This window comes from Myxocyprinus asiaticus, chromosome 14 (assembly GCF_019703515.2).
Source record: "Myxocyprinus asiaticus isolate MX2 ecotype Aquarium Trade chromosome 14, UBuf_Myxa_2, whole genome shotgun sequence".
Classification (NCBI taxonomy): Eukaryota; Metazoa; Chordata; class Actinopteri; order Cypriniformes; family Catostomidae; genus Myxocyprinus; species Myxocyprinus asiaticus.
Window position 1 is genome coordinate 40,766,664 of NC_059357.1, and position 21,003 is coordinate 40,787,666.

The following is a 21,003-nucleotide window of genomic DNA, read 5'->3' on the forward strand; positions in this document are numbered from 1 at the left end:
GGAGGAATATCGTCCCTGTAGTCCACCGGAACCAATCACGTGTGGGCGTGTTTGTTCCACAGCTGGGCGCACAAGGGTGGGGGGTCCGCCGCTGGAGCGCTGTACCTGCCAAAATGGGACGGTGGATGGTGGTCGTGACGACGGCCGTGCGCACCGGACATGTGACCCAGGAGACGAGGAAATCATTCTTTTGTCAAGCTTTTGGGTGTCGCAGCCTCCTGGGCATGCGGTGCCAAAAGATTCTTCTCCCGGCCCTCCACCGGGGGATGGAGTGGTCTGTCTACCAGCTCCAGAGAAGCGGGTCTCCTTGCCCCTGGGTCGCCCATCTTGGGGGCGCTCCTCGGGTTCTACATTCTTACATTCTTACGAAAGCAAGCCGCGACCGCAACATTGCCATGGTCATGTTCTCGCAATGAGAATATGACTCATCCACGAACGATGTCTCCGCGTGTGCAGTGCCCAGACACGTAAGAGCAATCGTGGCCGTCAAAAGCAGAGTCTTTGGAGGGAATTGAATTCAGTGCATTGAATTCAGTGGTTGCATACCAGCTCCTTTTATACCCGTATGATCGGGGAAGTGGCATGCAAATTCCACTCGCCAATTCCCATTGGCGTTTTTTCAAAAAAGTGTTTGGGGCTCCCAAGAGTGACCCCTTATGTCACTACATCAACACAATGTCAAGTGAGTGACAGATAGGGAACCCTGATATTACACCGCATCAATTTTTCTTTAATAGCTGTGCACACAGCATATACACATCGATGGACAGTCGTTATAATAAGACCAAAAGTTTCCCCCACTACTTGGTGCAGGTTGCCAGCTTGAACAGGGCCATGACGATTCGCTTTTGGGTCGGAACCGGTGGCAACCTGCAATAGGCACAACATCAGGACCAATATTACAGTCCAACAGGCAACTGTTCCCTTTTGACTACAATTCCTCCTCTTCTGATTGCATTTATTTGTGAAATTAAAATGACAGTAAGCTGGCTAATTTCAATGAATTGTTTCAATACGTTATTGAAAAAATTAGGGACATCTGGGAGGCGAAAGGTACACAATTAGCGATATACACACATTTCTGAATGGAAACGGCTTAAGGGCAGATTTATTTAGCGATAAACCAAAACTTATGCGACAAAGTGTTTTTTTAAGCATGATATCATCACGCATACCATTTTTATCGATAAAAGGCCATTTGAATGGAAATAGGCAGAAGACGGCAAATTTCGCAAAAAATGTTTTATGCATTTTCACTTTGTCGATAACAAAACAGTGTAAAAAGTGGATGGAAACTAGGTTAGTGTTTCTTTTAGTGGCACAAATCGAGCACAAACGAACAGCACTGGTTTGGAGTGATTTGGACAACATGGGGTTGAAAGTGACATCACAAAGCCAAAAAAATTATGTCTAATATCTCCAACACCAAACCAGCACAAACATTTGTTTTTGCTGCACAAATAAGCTCAAACACAGCACAAATGAATGGTATAGTTTGGTAATGATTTATTGGGGTGCCAACTTCACGGAGGTCAGAAACCTGTAGCAGCTCTGTGATTGGCCAAAATGCTCAGTCCGACTTTTCTGAAACCCTCTAATTTTCCCTGTGGAACCCGGAAGCTTCACCTCTGGCCTACTTTCTGTAAAAATCACTGAAGTGCTGCTTAGTAATTATTATTTTTTTTAATAATTTAGTAGGAGGTTGCGAATGTAAATTACAGTGGGACTCAGAAATCAGCTGCTAAATTATTGGATAGCCTCTAAATTATACATTTTCCTCCTCAGCCATTTAAAATTGTGCTTCAGATGAGACTGGCAGAGATTGTTCAACTTCAACAAGTTACTTTGTACGACCCTAAAATCTGTGTGTTTTCTGCAACCAACTGTTGGGCCTCATGTATTCAGATAGAAGACAAAGGCAGGCCTAACAGTCATAAAAAACATTCCTCAAGCCCCCTCGTTCTAAGTCAGATGTTGTACTGATAAAAATCGCTCCAAAACAGACTACAGATCCATGAAGCCTTGCCCTCTAAAGGATCGAGCTCTCAACTCCTATTGGATGAGGCACACCACAGAACGTCCCTCAAACATGACATCATCAGGACTTCAAATAATTCTGAAATGCTTCCAAAGTTGCTTCCAGCGACTTAGTTCACCGAATACGGACGTAGCTTTTTGCTGCTCTCCGGTGCAACCTCGTGGCTTAAGGAAGTAATATCCGACTTGAAACTGTAGCCATACAATCTCCATCTCGCTGGACGAGTTAAGATTACTCTGTGTTCAACCGAACACTTTAACGGATCCGAAGGAGACCGCCGAGCAATTCGCATCTTCATCCGTTGGCCTACAGAAGTGAAGAGATTAAAGATTTCTCTTCCATCTTCAATCAAGTCGACATTTCTGAGTTCTCCGCCAGCCTGCCGAGAATCAACGGCCGTACAGCGAGCATCATCATCACACGAGCCTCAAGGAACCGGGTCAAAGTTAAAGGACGGAGGAAAACACATTCTACCTGTGTCCTCATGCGATTCAAGTAAGAGGTTTATGTCTGGACAGAGATAGAATATTATAGTGTGTTATTCTTGTGTTTCAAGGTTTTTGCTTGTACAGTTTACAGACCACCATGTCCGCTAATTATTAATACTCAGGGTATTAATTATCACGAATTTGTTTTGCTGTATTGTGGTCCAACCAAATTGGACTGTTGTGCATTTTCGCCATCGCGGGTGAGACAGCAACTGAGTTCATCCATTAAAGAGTCAAATAACAAGGGACTTTTACGAGCCCCGCTCGTAAAACCGCGTCTCTGAGTGATGAACACGGCTGCTTTATCTCCAGCTATCGCGAAATCAGCTTTCGGGCTGTCACTTAATCATCTCTCTCTCTCTCACTAACCACACTGACACACACACACACACACTGATACACACACATCTTATGTGTTATAGGATTATTTTTATTTCCATATCTAATCATGTCACTGTTTAGTTTGTAGTTGTAAGTCGGAAGTTTATTGACTGCATTGTATTAATTATTAATTGATATTACTGCATAAATAAACTGTTTATATTACAAAGAGAAGTGTTTTGGTTTGTTTTGCATACGCCTGTGTCGTGCTGACGGGATGTCAGTGCTCGGATTCATTGTTTTTTTCCCGAAAATCGATATTCTTCGGATGCCGATTTTCCTAAGAAAACAATCTAATATTGAGACTGTTTTAATATTCGGTTATTAGTCCCTGATTCCAGGGTGGTGCCCCGTCAATGTTAATCCTTATTAATATTCTATTGATTTTTGATAATTGATAATTATCTTTGATTGAATTTGAATGATCAACAAGCTAGTGTTAATTTTAATTAATGTTTCATCGACGTTAACAATTATCTTTGATAACTGTTGATTTAAAGGATTTAAAAAAGCTAACATTAATTCTCATCAATGTTCTATTGATTTTAATAATTAATAATTATCTTTGATAATTATTAATTATTGCTAATAACAAACTTGCTCCTAAACGTAGCACACTACATTTATTGGAGTCCCATATGAGGTTTTAATGAGTTAGATCCAATTAATTAATTTAAATATTGATTAATAACTACAGAAATAATGATTAATTATTTCTGATAGTAACACTGATCTCAACAACCAGTAAAGCCCTACACAACTTTCAACTAAACAACAGGCCAAACAATCAACTCTACACTAGTGGTCAACCAATATGTGTTTTTTAATGGCAGATGCTGATATCCAGAGAGCAGGGTGGCCGATAGGCTGATACAATGCAGATATACCACACAATTTAATATAGTAAATAACATAAACATAAAATTGCTAAAAAAAATGACTTATTTAGCACTATATTTACTCACTTTCACACTAAAATTTTACTTTGTAAAAATAATCTAAAAAAAAAATCGTATTTTAAATGGTAGATAGCAGTTCCCTATCTGTCACTCACTCGATGTTGTGTCGATGTAGTGACACTAGGGGTCACTCTTGGGAGCCTGAGACACCTCTGGTCTTTGATAAAAGGCCAATGAAAATTGGTGAGTGGTATTTGCATGCCACTCCCCCGGACATACAGGTATAAAAGGAGCTGGTATGCAACCACTCATTCAGATTTTCTCTTCGGAGCCGAACGGTCATGCTCACTGAGCTGAATACTACTGTTCATTCACCTCTGCTGGATCTGACAGTGCATTTCAGCGGCTTCTCCCCCCTCTGCACTGGTGCACTGCAGAGAATGCGTATATTTCTCTAAAAGAGTATGTTTCTCTAAGAGAGTATATTTCTCTAAAAGAGTGGCACACACGGAACATCTTTTTAAAGACTTGTCTTTTTAAAGATGCTTTTCCGATTGTGTGTTATTCCTGGTTGCGCTCGTTATCTCTCGCCTTCTGATGGTCAGGATCACTGTCTTTCGCATCTAGGCACTGCTCACACGGAGACAGCGTTCGTGGACGGTCATGTTCTCATTGCGGGAATATGTCCATGGCAACGTTGCGGTCGCGGCTCGCCTTCTTAAGAAAGCAAGCCACCCCAGAGGCTCCCGCCTCGGTCCTTTTACCCACGGGTATGAGGCCAGCGCGGCTAGCACTGGGAGCGATTTGGGGACCCCAATGGGACCGCCTCCACCGGGTATCCCCCCACGGACCTCCCATTCCCCAGCACGCTCGTCTGCCCCGATTGGGCTTCTGGATGAGTCCGCTGGCTCGTCTCACGGCGAGTTCGACCTCTTATTCTGAGCCCGCGAAAGTGATGAGCTCTCGAACGCAGCATCGGAGAGTGGGCTCGTCCAGTCGGAAGCCTCAGCTGGGCTTCTCCCTTCAGGGTCAATTGCCCAGTCACAGGCTGACGCGGAGATGATGACATGCTTTACCGGGCAGCCGCGAGCGTTGGCTAGAATGGAACTCACTGCTCTTCTCTGAACCCTCGCGGCTCGGTGATTGGTTCCTGGGCTCGCGGCGCCGCTCAAAGCCACGCCCTGCCCCCGTTCCTTTCTTCCCAGAAGGGTATGAATAGCTGACAAGGTCGCGGGAGGCACTTTTTACTGCCCGGTCCCGATCTTTTCAGCTTCCCCGCCCTCACTACCCTCGATGGTGGGGCGGCCAAGGGCTATTCGGCAATCCCCCGGTGGATAAAGGCACTTGCGTTTAGGTTTACGTCGTCTCTGATGGCCAAGGCCTACGGTGCCACTGGACAAGCCGCCTCCGCCCTGCACGCCATGGCTCTCCTGCAAGTCCGCCAAGACGCTAAAGGAACTGCACGAGGGTAGTTCCACCCCGGGATTGATGCAGGAACTGCGCTCGGCAACCGACCGACTCCACCCTCAGGTGGTCCAGCTGATTTGGAGTCGATTCGACAGGCACAGGTGCCTCCCCACTGCCCGCTTTAGTACACCCTGACCGAGGCCCCCCTCGGTATAGACACGCTGGCACACAGCTGGCCACCTGGCATGCGCGAATATGCGTTTCCCCCAGTGAGCCTACTTGCATAGACCCTGTGCAAGGTCAGGGAGGACGAGGAGCAGGTTGTGCTGGTAGCACCCTACTTGCCCGCCCAGACGTGGTGCTCGGACCTCACGCTCCTCGCAACAGCTCCCCCTGGTGAATTCCCCTGAGGAAGGACCTTCTTTCTCAGGGATGGGGCACCATCTGGCACCCATGCCCAGACCTCTGGAATCTCCATGTCTGGCCCCTGGATGGGACGCAGAAGACCTAAGCGGTCTACCATCTGTGGTGGTGGACACAATCACTCGCCTGTATGCCTTTAAGTGGTGTCTGTTCGCTAAGTGGTGTTCTTCCGTCAGGAAGACCCCAGAGATGCACAGTCAGATCAGTGCTTTCCTTCCTGCAGGAGAAGTTAGAAGGGAGGCTGTCCCCTTCCACCTTGAAGGTGTATATTGCTGCCATAGCAGCACACCACGACGCAGTCGACGGTAAGTCCTTAGGGAAGCACGGCCTGATCATCAGGTTCCTAAGAGGCGCCAGGAGGCTGAATCCCTCCAGACTGTGCCTCGTTCCCTCATCGGATCTCTGTAGTTCTTCAGGGTCTACAGAGAGCCCCCTTTGAGCCTTTGCAGTCAGCTGAGCGTAAGGCACTCTCCTTGAAGACTGCCCTCCTGACGAGCTCACTTCCATCAAGAGGGTAGGTGACCTGCAAGCATTCTCTGTCAGCGAAACATGCCTGGAGTTCGGTCCAGGTTACTCTCACATGATCCTGAGACCCTGACCGGGCTATGTGCCCAAGGTTCCCACCACCCCTTTAGAGATCAGGTGGTGAACCTGCAAGCGTTGCCCCAGGAGAGGCAGACCCAGGCCTGTCGTCGCTGTGTCCGGTGCACGCTTTACGCATCTATTTGGATCGCACGCAGAGCTTTAGAATCTCTGAGCAGCTCTTTGTCTGCTTTGGTGCACAGCGGAAAGGAAGCACTGTCTCAAAGCAGAGGATCACCCACTGGCTCATTGACGCCATAACTATGGCATATGTCGCCTAGGAAATGACGCCCCTGGTAGGGCTACCAGCCCATTCTACCAGGGGTGTAGCGGCTCCCTGGGCCCTGGCCAGGGGTGCCTCTCTAACAGACATTTGCAGAGCAGCAGGCTAGGCAACACCCAACACCTGTGCAAGGTTCTACAACCTCGGGGTGGAACCGGTTTCATCCCAGGTAGTGGCACGCAACACAAGCGGATAAGCCCGGGATAGCTGGCCGGGTGTATCACTTGCACATAATGCCTTCCACCTCCCTTGGAGCTGAAGACGTGCGCCATTAATTCCCAGTAGTGTTCACAAACTTTGTTCCCTGGTTGACTTCCTCCGAGCCCTGTGGCAGTCGAGTGTTCGCTGCCGGCCCAGTACACGCGCTAACTAAGAGCCCTGTTCTGGGGTAGGTGCTCCGCATGTGGCGGTTCCCTGTAAGGCTAACCCCATGCGATGTATATCTTCCGATAGTTCGTTTCCCTGCTCGCAAACTGCATCTTCCTTGGGCAGAGCCCCTCTGCCCCAGTCTCCATGTTTGTAGTAACTCCTTGTAGGGTTTTACTGGTTGTTTAGATCAGTGTTACTATCAGAAATAATTAATAATTATTTCTGTAGTTATTAATTAATATTTAAATTAATTAATTGGATCTAACTCATTAAAACCTCATATGGGGCTCCAGTAAATGTAGTGTGCTACGTTTAGGAGCAAGTTTGGTTATTAGCAATAATTCATAATTATCAAAGATAATCGTTAATTGTTAACATCGATGAAACATTAATTAAAATTAACACTAGCTTATTGATCATTCAAATTCAATTATCAATGATAATTATCAACTATCAAAAATCAATAGAATATTAATAAGGATTAACATTGACGGGGCACCAACCTGGAATTAGGGACTAATAACCAAATAGTAAAATAGTCTCAATATTAGATTGTTTTCTTAGGAAAATCAACATCCAAAGAATATCGATTTTCGGGAAAAAAACAATGAATGAAGGTTTGAATCCGATCACTGACATCCCGTCAGCATGACACAGGTGTATGCAAAACAAACCAGAACACTTCTCTTTGTAATATAAACAAAGTTTATTTATGCAGTAATATCAATTAATAATTAATACAATGCAGTCAATAAACTTCCGACTTACAACTACAAACTAAACAGTGATATGATTAGATATGGAAATAAAATAATCCTATAACACATAAGGTGTGTGTGTGTGTGTGATTAGTAAGAGAGAGAGAGAGAGAGAGAGAGAGAGAGAGAGAGATGATTAAGTGACAGCCCTAAAGCCGATTTCGATAGTGGGAGAGAAAGCAGCTGTGTTTATCACTCAGAGCTGCGGTGGACGGCTCGTAAAAGTCCCGCGTTATTTGACTCTTTAATGGATGAACTCAGTTGCTGTCTCACCCGCGATGGCGAAATTGCACAACAGTCCAATTTGGTTGGACCACAATACAGCAAAACAAATTCGTGATAATTAATACCCTGAGTATTAATAATGAGCGGACATGGCGGTCTGTAAACTGTACAAGCAAAAACCTTGAAACACAAGAATAACACACTATAATATTCTATCTCTGTCCAGACATAAACCTCTTACTTGAATCGCATGAGGACACAGGTAGAATGTGTTTTCCTCCGTCCTTTAACTCTGACCCAGTTCCTTGAGGCTCGGATGATGACGGGAGGCCGTTTCCTCGCTCTGTCGGCGGGCGGTACGGCTGTTTATTCTCGGCGGGCTGGCGGATCATTGACTTGATTGAAGATGGAAGAGAAATCTTTAATCTCTTCACTTCTGTAGGCAAACGGATGAAGATGCGAATTGCTCGGCGGTCTCCTTCGGATCCATTAGAGTGTTCGGTTGAACACAGAGTAATCTCAACTCATCCAGCGAGATGGAGATTGTATGGCCACAGTTTCAAGTTGGACATTACTTCCTTGTGCCACAAGGTTGCACCTGAGAGCAGCAAAGAGCTACGTCTATATTCGGTGAACAAAGTGACTGGAAGTGAATTCTGGAAGCATTTCAGAGGTATTTCAACTCCTGATGATGTCATGTTTGAGGGACGTTCTGTTGTGTGCCTCATCCAATAGGAGTTGAGAGTTCGATCCTTTGGTGAGCAAGGCTTCATGGATTTGTAGTCTGTTTTGGACTCCCTTTGTTTGATTTTGGCGTGATTTTTATCGGTAAGATTTACGACTTGGAAGGTGGGGGCTTGAGTTAGGTTTTTACGACTGTATTAGGCCTGCCTTTGTTTTCTATCTGAATACATGAGGCCCAACATCCTCCCCCATTGGGCAGGATCTACCTTGAAGGCTCTCCACATGGTTGGAAAGACTGTGTGACATATTCTTCCACTTAAATATCCCCCCCTCTCTTTGGACGAGGTGTGGTCTCCGCGGTGTCTTCCCCTTGGGAGGGACACCCCCCGACTAGACCTGGCAGCCCAGTCGGATAATCCCCCTTCTTTTTTAGGGAGTGGAAAAAGGGAAGTGGAAAAGAGGCCACGACTGGGTTAAGCCTGTCTCTATCTATGGTTAGTCGACTTGTCCCCAAAAAGGGCCGTTCGACACTCATAACTATATTGGGGGAGGTTACGTGTCGACCTGGTGCACTGGCTATGAGGCACACAGCAGTCTGCCCACCACACATCGCCAGTTCACGTAACAGTTCAGCCAGTTGTGGCATTTCGTATAGGGACCCCTAGTGTCACTACATCGACACAACGTCGAGTGAGTGACAGATAGGGAACGTCATGGTTACTGGTGTAACCTCCGTTCCCTGATGGAGGGAACGAGACATTGTGTCCCTCCTGCCACAACTCTGAACTACCCGCTGAAATGGCCGGACCTTACATCGGCTCCTCAGCATAAAACCTGAATGAGTGGTTGCATACCAGCTCCTTTTATACCCATATGTCTGGGGGAGTGGCATGCAAATACCACTCGCCAATTTTCATTGGCCTTTTATAAAAGACCAGAGGTGTCTCGGGCTCCCAAGAGTGACCCCTAGTGTCACTACATCGACACATGTCTCGTTCCCTCCTTCAGGGAACGGAGGTTACACCAGTAACCATGACGTTTCTTCTGATTTCTGTTTAGTCATCAAATTTTTGTAATTTATTTGCACATGAAGAATTTGTTAATATATTAGGAAGAAGGAAATAACAGTACACACAGTAGTCCAGCAACCATAGATGGCATGTCCACGTTAGCAATCGCATTTTCTCAAACAAATACCGAATCAAACCAATTTCACATACAGTGCGTAGTGAATAAGACATTTACTTATAGCACACGTCAAGCGCTTTTACCTTGAAGTTGCACCAGAGACTATTTAGCAGCGAAGGGCCACTTCTGTTAAAATGAATGGGAGAAATTAGAATGCCCAACTGCAGCCAACGGTCAATGGATGTAGATAGGAAATCTCGCCTTACAGGTAAAAGAGCCAATCACCTTTTAGATACAGACATCGCCTGTCAATCAACTCGAGAATGCGCATGCACATTAACTATGGGAAAAATTTGTTTTTTAGAGTAATCTGAGGTAAAGAAGCACCATTTATGATACCAGTGTTGTCAGATTTTACAGCTGATTTGAAATATGTTCTTTGATCGTAATCTTGACCAACTGTTTTTGAGATTTCGGTCTTTCTCCATTCAAGTAGATGGGAGCTGAACTTTCATGACTGGAAATAGCTTCCCATGGCTTACAGTGGACTGACTTACTAGAGAGACTTTGACTGCAATCTCCTGATAGTTTAAACGGCCTGGATCGCCCGCTTGGATTGTCACAGACTGACCATCATGATTTGTGAATCAGAAGAACTTTTGATCCTGATCCTGAAGTTTTGAATCTGGCTGATAGAATATGCGCTTCAGAGAAAGATATTAGATGAGTGCTCGACGGGAAGAAAACGCTGGATTTTCGTGAGGTTTGTGAATTACATCTGTTTAAATGAGATATCTGCATATTTTCAGATGGTATATAATAGAAATTGTATTGATATTTGCCTTTTATCATTAGAAAAGTGAGAGGGAACTGTTGAGGAGAGACTGTTATAATAAGTACTTCAGAGGAAAATTTATGAGCATTCCACAGGATGCTGGAGCTAATGAAGTTGTGTGAGGGTTGGGTTATTACATCTCTTGAAATGAGATATGCGCATATTTGCAGATGGTATATGATATTTGTTTTATTGATATTTGTCTTTTATCATTAGACAAGACAGTTAAAAGTTATAGGGAACTTTTGAGGAGAGAGAGGGATAATGAAACAGGGGAGCACTTTAACTTTGAGTTCAAACACGTCTGCTGTGGCTCTGATATGTGGACCATTTAAATGACACTGTGTTGCACACCGGTCACACTCGATGATTTGTACCAACAAAGTGAACCATGACTGGTCGTTTGCGTGTCTCAGTCGCTTCACACGCAAGCAGGCAATTCTCAGCGCCCTCAAGAAAAAAAGAGTCTAAACAGGAAAATTTATCGGCTGAAGTCGATAATGAAAAAAGTCAGAAAAAGTCAGCCTCGGTAATATATCGTTATACCACTACTATACACTTAGACCTGCAATCAACCTGGAAAAAAAAAATCCATTAGAGGAGCAAATACTGTTGTCAGTTTGAGGTGTAATTACATGAGTGGAGAGGATATGTAAGAGGGGAATGGGGAAGAAATTGGGGGCACATTTGTAAATTAGCAATATTATGAGTGATCACATCTCCACTGGCTCATCCTGTATGACAGACAGGGAGCTGTTCTCAAGGTGTCTAGATCTCACCCACCACAAACTCAAGGAAAGTAATGATAATTGGGTAACACTTTATAATAATGGTCCATCATTAATAGGTAACTATGCAGGAATTAATGCAGGATTAATGAGTAGTGCTAGATTAACACTTTAGTTACTACTGTTAACTAATATGAAAACATGATTAACCAATCAGTAAGTAAAAGTGAACTGATGACTGTTAGATAATCAATAATTACTGAATTTTATTTTCCTCATTGAGAACTATCAACTAACTCTGGCTAATTTAAAATAACTACTAATTAATTACTAATCAAAACATTAACATGTGAATGATTATGTTTTTATTAGGGCTGCCCCCTAATAGTCCACCAAACGTTAGTCAATGAGAAGAGTCTTTGTCGACCGAGTTTTGATTGGTCAGTTGGTCGCAGAAACAAAAAACTCCACAGGAAACCGACGAACACTGGTATTACCGCTGGTTGGAGGCTAGGTGGTACTATGGGGTAATTTATGTTAAGCAGGGTTAGGGTTAAAGGTGCTATAGTAAGACTGACAATAAGCATCTGAAATGAGTACTGCAGTCCAAATTCAAAATACTGGAGAGTTGTCTGCCCCGCCCCAGACTCGAAGCTCATGTGGGTTGCCAGAATGTTGACATGCAAATTAGCCAACTCAGCATTCATTTTAAAGGATTTCTGGGCTTTAAGCTGTCTCCATCTTCCAAAGGCATCTCCAGTATTTATCCTTGTTTTACTACGCCTCTGGTCATGGTGGTTTTTAGATGGATGATGAGGCTTTTTAGGTCGAGTGGAATCTGATCCAATTCGTTTGCTGGCTTCCATGGCTGCAGCACGCAGTGTTGTTTGCCTGCAAACTTGTTCAAATCTGGCAACCCGGTGGTGTCGAAATACTATTGGTGAGTTGGCAGTGGGCGGGATCACACAGGCCAAAACATAAACAGAAATTCCAGCCCAGAATGGAAACTTCAAAGTAGAATATACTGGCTGTAGCATTGTTATCGGAGAAGCCAGTATTTCAACTTAGCATGTTTCCTAATTCTCTAATGACATATTATGGTCATTTTATGATTTAGTACAGTAAAAATATTACATATAGCACCTTTAAGCCTACATAATAAAGCAAGACACCTTGATTTCAAACTTTTAATTTTTTTATTTTATTTATTTTAACTGAAAATTCAAATGAAACTGGAAAAAAATTAAATGTGTGTTCAACTTTTTGAAACATGGCTTTTCAACAGTTGTGACTGGCAAAGAACCTCCTTCATCTGTATATTCTCTACTGATCGGGTATTTTGTTGTCCGGAAAAATACATCATGTGTGTGAATACATTTGTTTAGTTCCCTCCTTCACTGTATATATCGCAAAATCCAATTACATCGGCAACCCCCGGGCTGAGGGATCGGTGAATATTCTTGCTTTAGTGATTTTGCATTGAAAATTAAATACATTTATTTAAAAAACAAAAAACTTAAATCAAATACATTTTCTAAATTCAAATTGCACTCCAAATGAAATGAAAAAGCAATTAAAATAATGAATAACCTTCCATTTACCGTCAGGCAAGTATCCATCTAAACATGCAGGTGGAAAATTACTTACACAAATGAAGACATAAAAACAATTATAAATGTAAAAATAATAATTATAATTCTATTAGGAAGCCTTGCAGTCTTGAGTGAATTTTAAGATTACATTTATTTGATGAATATAGAACAGAAATGTAATGTCTCTCTTTGGCATAAGCCCCGTCTGGCGGTCCGAAGAAGCTGTACTCGGACGTCATATCCTGCCGGAGATAGGAGGCAGGGGAAAGGAGCCTACCCCCGTGAAGGACGGGACTCAACTGGTTGTGGTGGGGTGGTGGAGGTTGCCATGTTAGCACACTGAAACGCAATATGATAGATTGTGAGCAGACTTATAAAGCATTGGTTTACATGTGATTGGCTAGGAGTTACCTAGCTAATTGTGCGATGATGTACAGCTGCTAGTCTTCCCGCTAGAACTACGCTGCGCTTACAATAATGATAATAATCACTGAAATATAAATCATGGTTCGAAGTGAGCGTGTTTTTGTATTATTTTATGTTTTAATCACAGATGTATAGGCTGCAGAGTTGTTGTCACAATGAACAGCTCTGTGGAAATAAAGCGAACTGAACTCAAAGCACCTCTGAGCTGAGATGTCTGAGGTCATTTGCTGCATTCAAAGATGATACTGTTCTTGCAAAAAAAAAAAAAAAAAAAATCATAAGACAGAAACAAACAAAGAGTGAGAACCTTTCACATGCACGTGTTCCACGAGACTGCATGCCTCCGTACAAACAGCGTGTCATACATACGCATGGACGGCTTTTCCGTCATCTGTGCTTAATAATATAATAAAGTGTGTTTCTCCAAGCACGTGTCTGTGTGTCTACAGGCAAATTATTTGTAATATTAATTTGATAATAATAATATATTTAATATATTAGTGGGAAAACGAGCCAAATAGGCTATTGTCTTGACATCATCAAAGGCATCAGCTATTGGCGATCACTCTGACCATCGTCGATCCCCGAGATCATCATCTGTCGGCACAACCCTAATGTGCATTTCTGTCTATAAATTAAAATGTTCAGACAGTCTCCATGCTGGTTTTTCTGACACATTCAGAATCATTACCACTTTTGCTGGTGTCGCTGCAGCTCGCTTTGTGCATGCGCTTGTAAAATTTATATTTTAAAGGCTCATTATTACTGTTTAGTATTTCTCTGTAATGTAGAACAGTGTTAGCAATGTTACTTTTTCTCAGCCCTGGAACTCAAACCATTTTCTGATGCCTCCCAAAATATACTGTATATATTTAAGTAATTAATTTAATATCATAAGTGTGCGACAACTAATGGCTTAAACTAACGACTACTAGTCGACTGGGAAAATCTTTGTTCGGGGGCAGCCCTAGTTTTTATTGAGAACGTGATCATGAAATGTGCATTCAGAGAAACATGCGCCTCACGTTTGTTCTTTACTGGAATTAATTTTTGATCATAACAGCTCTCTAAATCATGGCTACAGTGTCTGGTAGAGTATCATAGTCAGCTTACAGATGTATGTGCCCAACATGTGTATTCCTTGGGATATCTCTTCTGTTCATTATAAATTATTAACTTCGGCAGGTTTGATATTGCTGGAGGTCTTTTTAAAATAAATAAAGTAATGAGTCAAGTGTTACCACATAAACATGAAGGAATTACTAATTATTTTAAAGTGAGGGTCATGGTAATGCATTATTAATTAATGAATACACACTTGAATACACACAAAAAATGTTTTTTACAAAACATTTCTAAAATGAATTTTTTATTCATAGATACTGTGGGTTAATCTTATAAGAAGTGTTTAATTTTATGTGAAGTGCATTTTTTTTTTTCTGAGTAACTTAATGGATCCAACGAAAAAAAAAAAGAATGAGTGTCTGGTCCATCAAGCTTCTAATACAATCAGGGTTCGCCATATTCAATGCTCTGAAACTGAAAGAAGATCGAGTGCGATTTTGCTCCGCCCTCCCGTCGCTCCGCCTGCACGCGGTAAACTTCAAAATAAGTTCTGTTCTGCTCAGACCGAACATAGACAAAGGAGGAAACGTCAAATTAATTTGATAAAAAACTGTACGTATTTACAGAGTGGACTGTCTAGGGTGGAAGTACACATGTGGAATCGGCCTCATGCTGCACGCCGAAGTCTTGTGGAGATCAACACACTTGTCCTTAGACACATAATTTTATTATTTTACTTTACGTTAAGAGATAAGACTTTTAAAACATGTAGACCAATATTATATTCATAATACTGGTCTACTGATATGGGTTTTTTCCATGGTTAATTATTACATTTTTAAATTTGGTCCCCATCAATCCTGAATATGTGGTTACATTCTTGACTATGATACTCTGCTAGACACTGTAGCCTTGATTTAGCGACCTGTTACATTTATTAATTAATTTCCACAAAGAACCCATGCATGATCTTGTTCACAATAAAAATATAATCATTCACATTTTAGACATGTTAATGTTTTGATTAGTAATTAATTAGTAGTTATTTTAAATTAGCCATTGTTAGTTAATAGTTCTCAGTGAGGCAGATCAAATTCAGTAATTATTGATTACCTAACAGTGAACTACCTCAGTCATCAGTTCGCTTTTACTTACTGATTGGTTGATCATGTTTCCATATGTGTTAATGTAGTACTACACATTTGTCCTGCATTAATTCCTGCTTAAATACCTATTAATGACAGACCATTATAATAAAGTGTTACCGATAATTGTAGTGATTTTTGAAGTTTAGGCTGAGATCTTGAATGTGTTTCATAGACATGTGCACAGGGGCAAACAGAAACCATATCACAGCTTATTCAGTTTTCTACATCACTGATTTTCACTCCAACATATTGCCTGTTGCTTCTTCATAATGCAGGGAAGAGTGTGATCTCTGAACACTTGGGAACTGAACTGAGCATCATTGAGCTGGGTAAAGTCTACAGCACATATCTAAATGGATCTCTCCAGTAAATGAGTCTAGTGGCAGTTTAGGTGACATGACTTGAAAATGGCCAAGTTCTGATGACATCTGGTCTTAAGAGTGGAAATGAAGCACTTGAAGATGGGTTAATGCGTGTATCTCAGTGGTGGTTGCTTTGAGACTACACAGGAAGCACTTCTTCTCCTAAAATATCATAGGAAATGTGCTAATGACAAGTTTAATAAACACTAACTGAGCCCTTTATTAGGAAATACCTGTACACCTACTGTACTTATTCATGTGATTATCTAGTCAGCCAATCATGTGGCAGCAGTGCACTGCATAACATCATGCAGAAAATGGTCAGGTGCTTCAGTAAATGTTCACATCAACCATCAGAATGGGGAAATATGTGATCACAGTGATTTCAGCCATGGCATGATTGTTGGTGCCAGTTGGGCTGGTTTTAGTATTTCTGTAACTGCTGATCTCCTGGGATTTTCATGAACAACTGTCTCAAGAGTTTACTCAGAATGATGCCAGAAACAAAAAATGCCTTGCTGATGAGAGAGGTCAACGGAGAATGGCCAGACTGGTTTGAGCTGGCAGAAAGGCTACGGTAACTCAGATAACCACTCTGTACAATTGTAATGAGTAGAATAGCATATCAGAGTGTACAACACGTTGAACCTTGAGCCGAATGGGCTACAACAGCAGAAGAGCACGTTGGGTTCCACTTATGTCAGCCAAGAACTGAAAGCTGAGGCTGCAGTGGGCACTGGCTCAGGAAAACTGGACAACTGAGGACTTGAAAAACATAGCCTAGTCTGATGAATCCCAATTTCTGCTGAGGCACAGAGATGGTAGGTTCAGAATTTGGTGCCAACAGCATGAATCCATGGACCCAACCTCAGGGGTGGATCTAGACATTTCTTAATGGGATGGCAAGGGGGTGGCATGCAGACTATGAGGGTGGCAACACCAAAGCGAGCACCCATGCATAGTTCTTATGGATTAAGGCACCAAACTTCATTGCAACAAGTAAGTGCTAGTTCATTAATTGGAGTCACTATCAAATTACAAATGTCCATGAATTTGCAATACAACTGCATTTCCACAGGAACCATATAGTAAAGATTTTGCTACTGATTTGCCAACATTAATATATATATTATATATTATTATTATTATTATTATTTTTTTTTTTTTTTTTTTTTGCCTAATAAAAAATAAATGACAAAATTTATGTCTCCAGAGCACCCAGACATTGTCTATTAAACACATCAACAAATTCTAAATATTCCTTAGCTTGACATTTAGAAAATTATACTGTGGGGGGCAGTGCTGCGAAAATGAATATTAATTATGTTAAGCACAGTTTTGATCATCAGTCATTCTTAATGACCAATTCAAGCACTCAAATAAATATTTCACATAATATGATAATTTCATTTCTACATATGCCACTATCAGTCTTGGGATTTTGTAGATGAATAGATCAGCACTTTAATTAAGAACATGACTGATTGATCTAGTGGTAACTTTTTGCCTTTCGTTTTTAGAGGTTCTGGATTCTAAATCGCAATAATATATCTTTTAATTGTAATAAAATAAGATTGCATCTGTACGTCAGTGGATAGGTGTTACACTTTAAAAATAAAATGCAATAAAAGATGTGGAGAGACGAGAGTAGTGGAGATACAGGCACTTTTATTGACAGTTTTGTATATAAAAAACAGCAAACTCTGAAATTCAGACAGCGACAACCACAAACACTACGCACCAGCAGCGGGAACCCGGAAAAAAAGTCAATATGTGCCTGAGCGCCCATGAACATGATGGAACAGTTCACAAACAACCGTCTCCCCTTGCACAAGCCAGCCATGGAACACTCAGTTTATATAGGGAGGAAACACATTACGCACCAGTGAGCCCCATCAACAGTCAACTCACCTGGTTAGCACACACCTGAGAGTGATTAAGAGAGAGGGAGAGAAAGAGAAATAGATAACACACACACTCTACATTCACACAAACAATACCACCGAGAAGGCCATCACAATGGGGGACAAGCAAAAGAGCACAAGCTGTGGAAAAACTGCCGACATTAAACGACACCAATAACAGCTGCAACGAACACTTAACATAACATTCCAAATTCCAGCGCCGGATTGCAAGTCAAAACACACGCAGATGAAATTGAAACTCCTGCTCAAGAACTGGAGATGTTTCATCTGGATTATACACATACCTGACGAAAGCTATTTCAAAAAGTAGTGAGAACACGTCTCACTTATCTCAACCTGACAGCGATGTATCTAATAATCATTCAGTGAATACTTGGAAACAAATGAGAAATTCATCTTTTACATTTATTAATTTTTTTCATGTATTTGACAATGTGGTCACTGTTGTTGAGGAAATAAGCTCATCAACCCACGAGAGCCCAAACACTGTATACGCACTGCAATAGTAGGTATGCGATTGGTCGATGCTGTGATTGGCTGCTGCTGTAAACAATCATGCTATGGGTCTGTAGTCATTTGTGCATTCAGTGAGAGTTTAGGCAGTTCAATATGAATACACCCCAACACAATGTCAATATCAACTATAATATACTTACATTTATATTTAATACATTTGGATACTTATGCTGGGGTGGCAGATGGGGTAACAAAGCTCATTTTTAGGGTGGCAGCTGCTACCCCGTGCCTGCCCCTGCCCAACCTACCTTGTGTAAACAGTCCAGGCTGGTGGCGGTGGTGTAATGATGTGGGGAATGTTTTCTAGGCACATTTTGGGCCCATAAATAATCTATATAAATTACATATTACTCTTTGTGCATTTCAATATTTCAGCGAATAAAAGTGTAAAATACACATTACTATCACACTGTTTGTTCCAGTAACACAATTAGCTTTTTTCTACATGAATATTTCCATAAAAGTCAGTGGATGTACGACCTATAGAGCACTATTGAAGCCATGCTTCAATGGGAATCTGTGCCAGATACCTGTACCATTTTAGGGAAGTAAAGATAAATCATCATTGGAATGGCTCGAAACACATCATTTTGGGTCCCGCCCGGACTCCAGAAATGTCACTGTTGAAGCAGTAGTTTGAGCAGCTTTGAGAGCAACATTACAGATACCAAAAACAAAGGTCACTTTTGAAAACTGATTTGTCTGTGGGGGTATTCACACTTGGTCACTTCATGCGTTTTTGCTGATCAGAGGTGGTTTGAGAAGTATTCCAGATGAAACTCATCAAGTGTAAATGCATCTGGCTGTTACTTCACCCAAACAGTGCTATGTCAGCATAGGGAACATGTGAAACACAAGAGCTGTAACCAAATATAGGCATGGGGCTCACGTCACACAGTAAATAAAAACTAATTATGAAATGGATGCACATTGTAAGAGACATAACTTTTTCTTTATTCGATGCAGATCACTGATGAAACTTAAAACTAAACACTGACAATAAGTGCAGCTGACACGCATTGTCTAACCTACAAGAAGCCACGAGGGGAAAAATACACATGCACATGTTCGCACTGGTCAAAGTCACTTGAGATCAAATAATATATTACATCTTTTAAATTCGCTGCCCTGCATTAGCATAATCACGGAAGTTAACTCTTGTTTTATTTGCATATAGTGCAGGAATTAAAGATCAGATTTATATCCGTTTGGAAGAGACACATTTATGAGGCCAAGTGTAAATGGAATGTGCTTATTTAATCGTATAGCAATCCGATCAGTAAAAACACATGAAGTGACCAAGTGTAAATACCCCCCACAGCTCTGTTCCAAAACCAAGTGACCAGTTTATACATGGCATCTCTTCTGTTTAGATTTCCACGATGGAAACCTTTTACGCATTGACCGGCGCACTTCTCTTTTGAGTAACTTGCAGTGGTGACCCTGGCAATACAGGATGGCACTGCACTGTTCTCTAGGGCAGCACACTACCTCCGCAGCAGTTTCTCATTGAAATGAAATTGTCACTTAACAGGTAGCTTTTTATTTTTGTTTTTAGAGATGAAGACTTTAGTCATATCAGTTTTGGAGTAAAAATTCTTTATCTACATATGGTGCTGGGAGCACATTCATGAGCACTGCCATGTTGAGATCATATGACCAGCTGAATATGACTAGTTTTATCTTAATAATTTTGTTACTGGATGTTTTCTCATGTAGAATAAATTAATCATGGCTGACATACTAGAAATATAATGCATTTTTAGAATTACATCGGTAATTGGGAACTTCTGTTTCCCTATCTGTCTCTCACTTGACTCTTGGGAGCCCGAGACACCTCTGGTCTTTGATAAAAGGCCAATGAAAATTGGCGAGTGGTATTTGCATGCCACTCCCCCGGACATGGGTATAAAAGGAGCTGGTATGCAACCACTTATTCAGATTTTCTCTTCGGAGCTGAATGGTCATGCTCACTGAGCTGAATTTCTACTGTTCATTCACCTCTGCTGGATCTGACGGCGCATTTCAGTGGCTTCTCCCTCCTCTGCACTGGTGCACTGCAGAGAACGCCCCTGGGTGCTTCGGCAGAAAAAAAGAGAGTATATTTTCTAAAAGAGCGGCACACACGGAACATCTTTTTAAAGACGCGTCTTTTTAAAGATGCCTTTCCGATTGTGTGTTATTCCTGGTTGCGGTCGTTATCTCTCAACTTCGGATGGTCATGATCACTGTCTTTTGTGTCTGGGCGTGACCCACACGGAGGCAGCGTTTATGGATGGTTCATGTTCTCACTGTGGAACATGACCATGGCAACGTTGTGGTCGTGGCTTGCTTTCGTAAGAAAGCAAGCCACCCCAGCGGCTCCCCGCCTCTGTCCTTCTATCTACGGGTATGAGGCCAGCGTGGCTAGTACTGGGGGCGATTTGGGGACCCCAGTGGGATCGCCTCCGCCGGGTATCCCCCCGCGGACCTCTCATTCCCCAGCACGCTTGTCTGCCCCAGTCAGGATTCCGGATGAGTCCGCCAGCTTGTCTCACGGTGAGTCTGACCTCTTGTTCGGAGCCCACGAAGATGATGAGCTCTCGAGCGCAGCATCGGAGAGCGGGCTTGTCCAGTCGGACGCAGAAGCCTCAGCTGGGCTCCCCCTCGGGGACAATTTCCCAGTCAAAGGCTGATGCAGAAATGATGGACATGCTTTCCCGGGCGGCTGCGAGCGTCGGGTTAGAGTGGAACCCTCCACT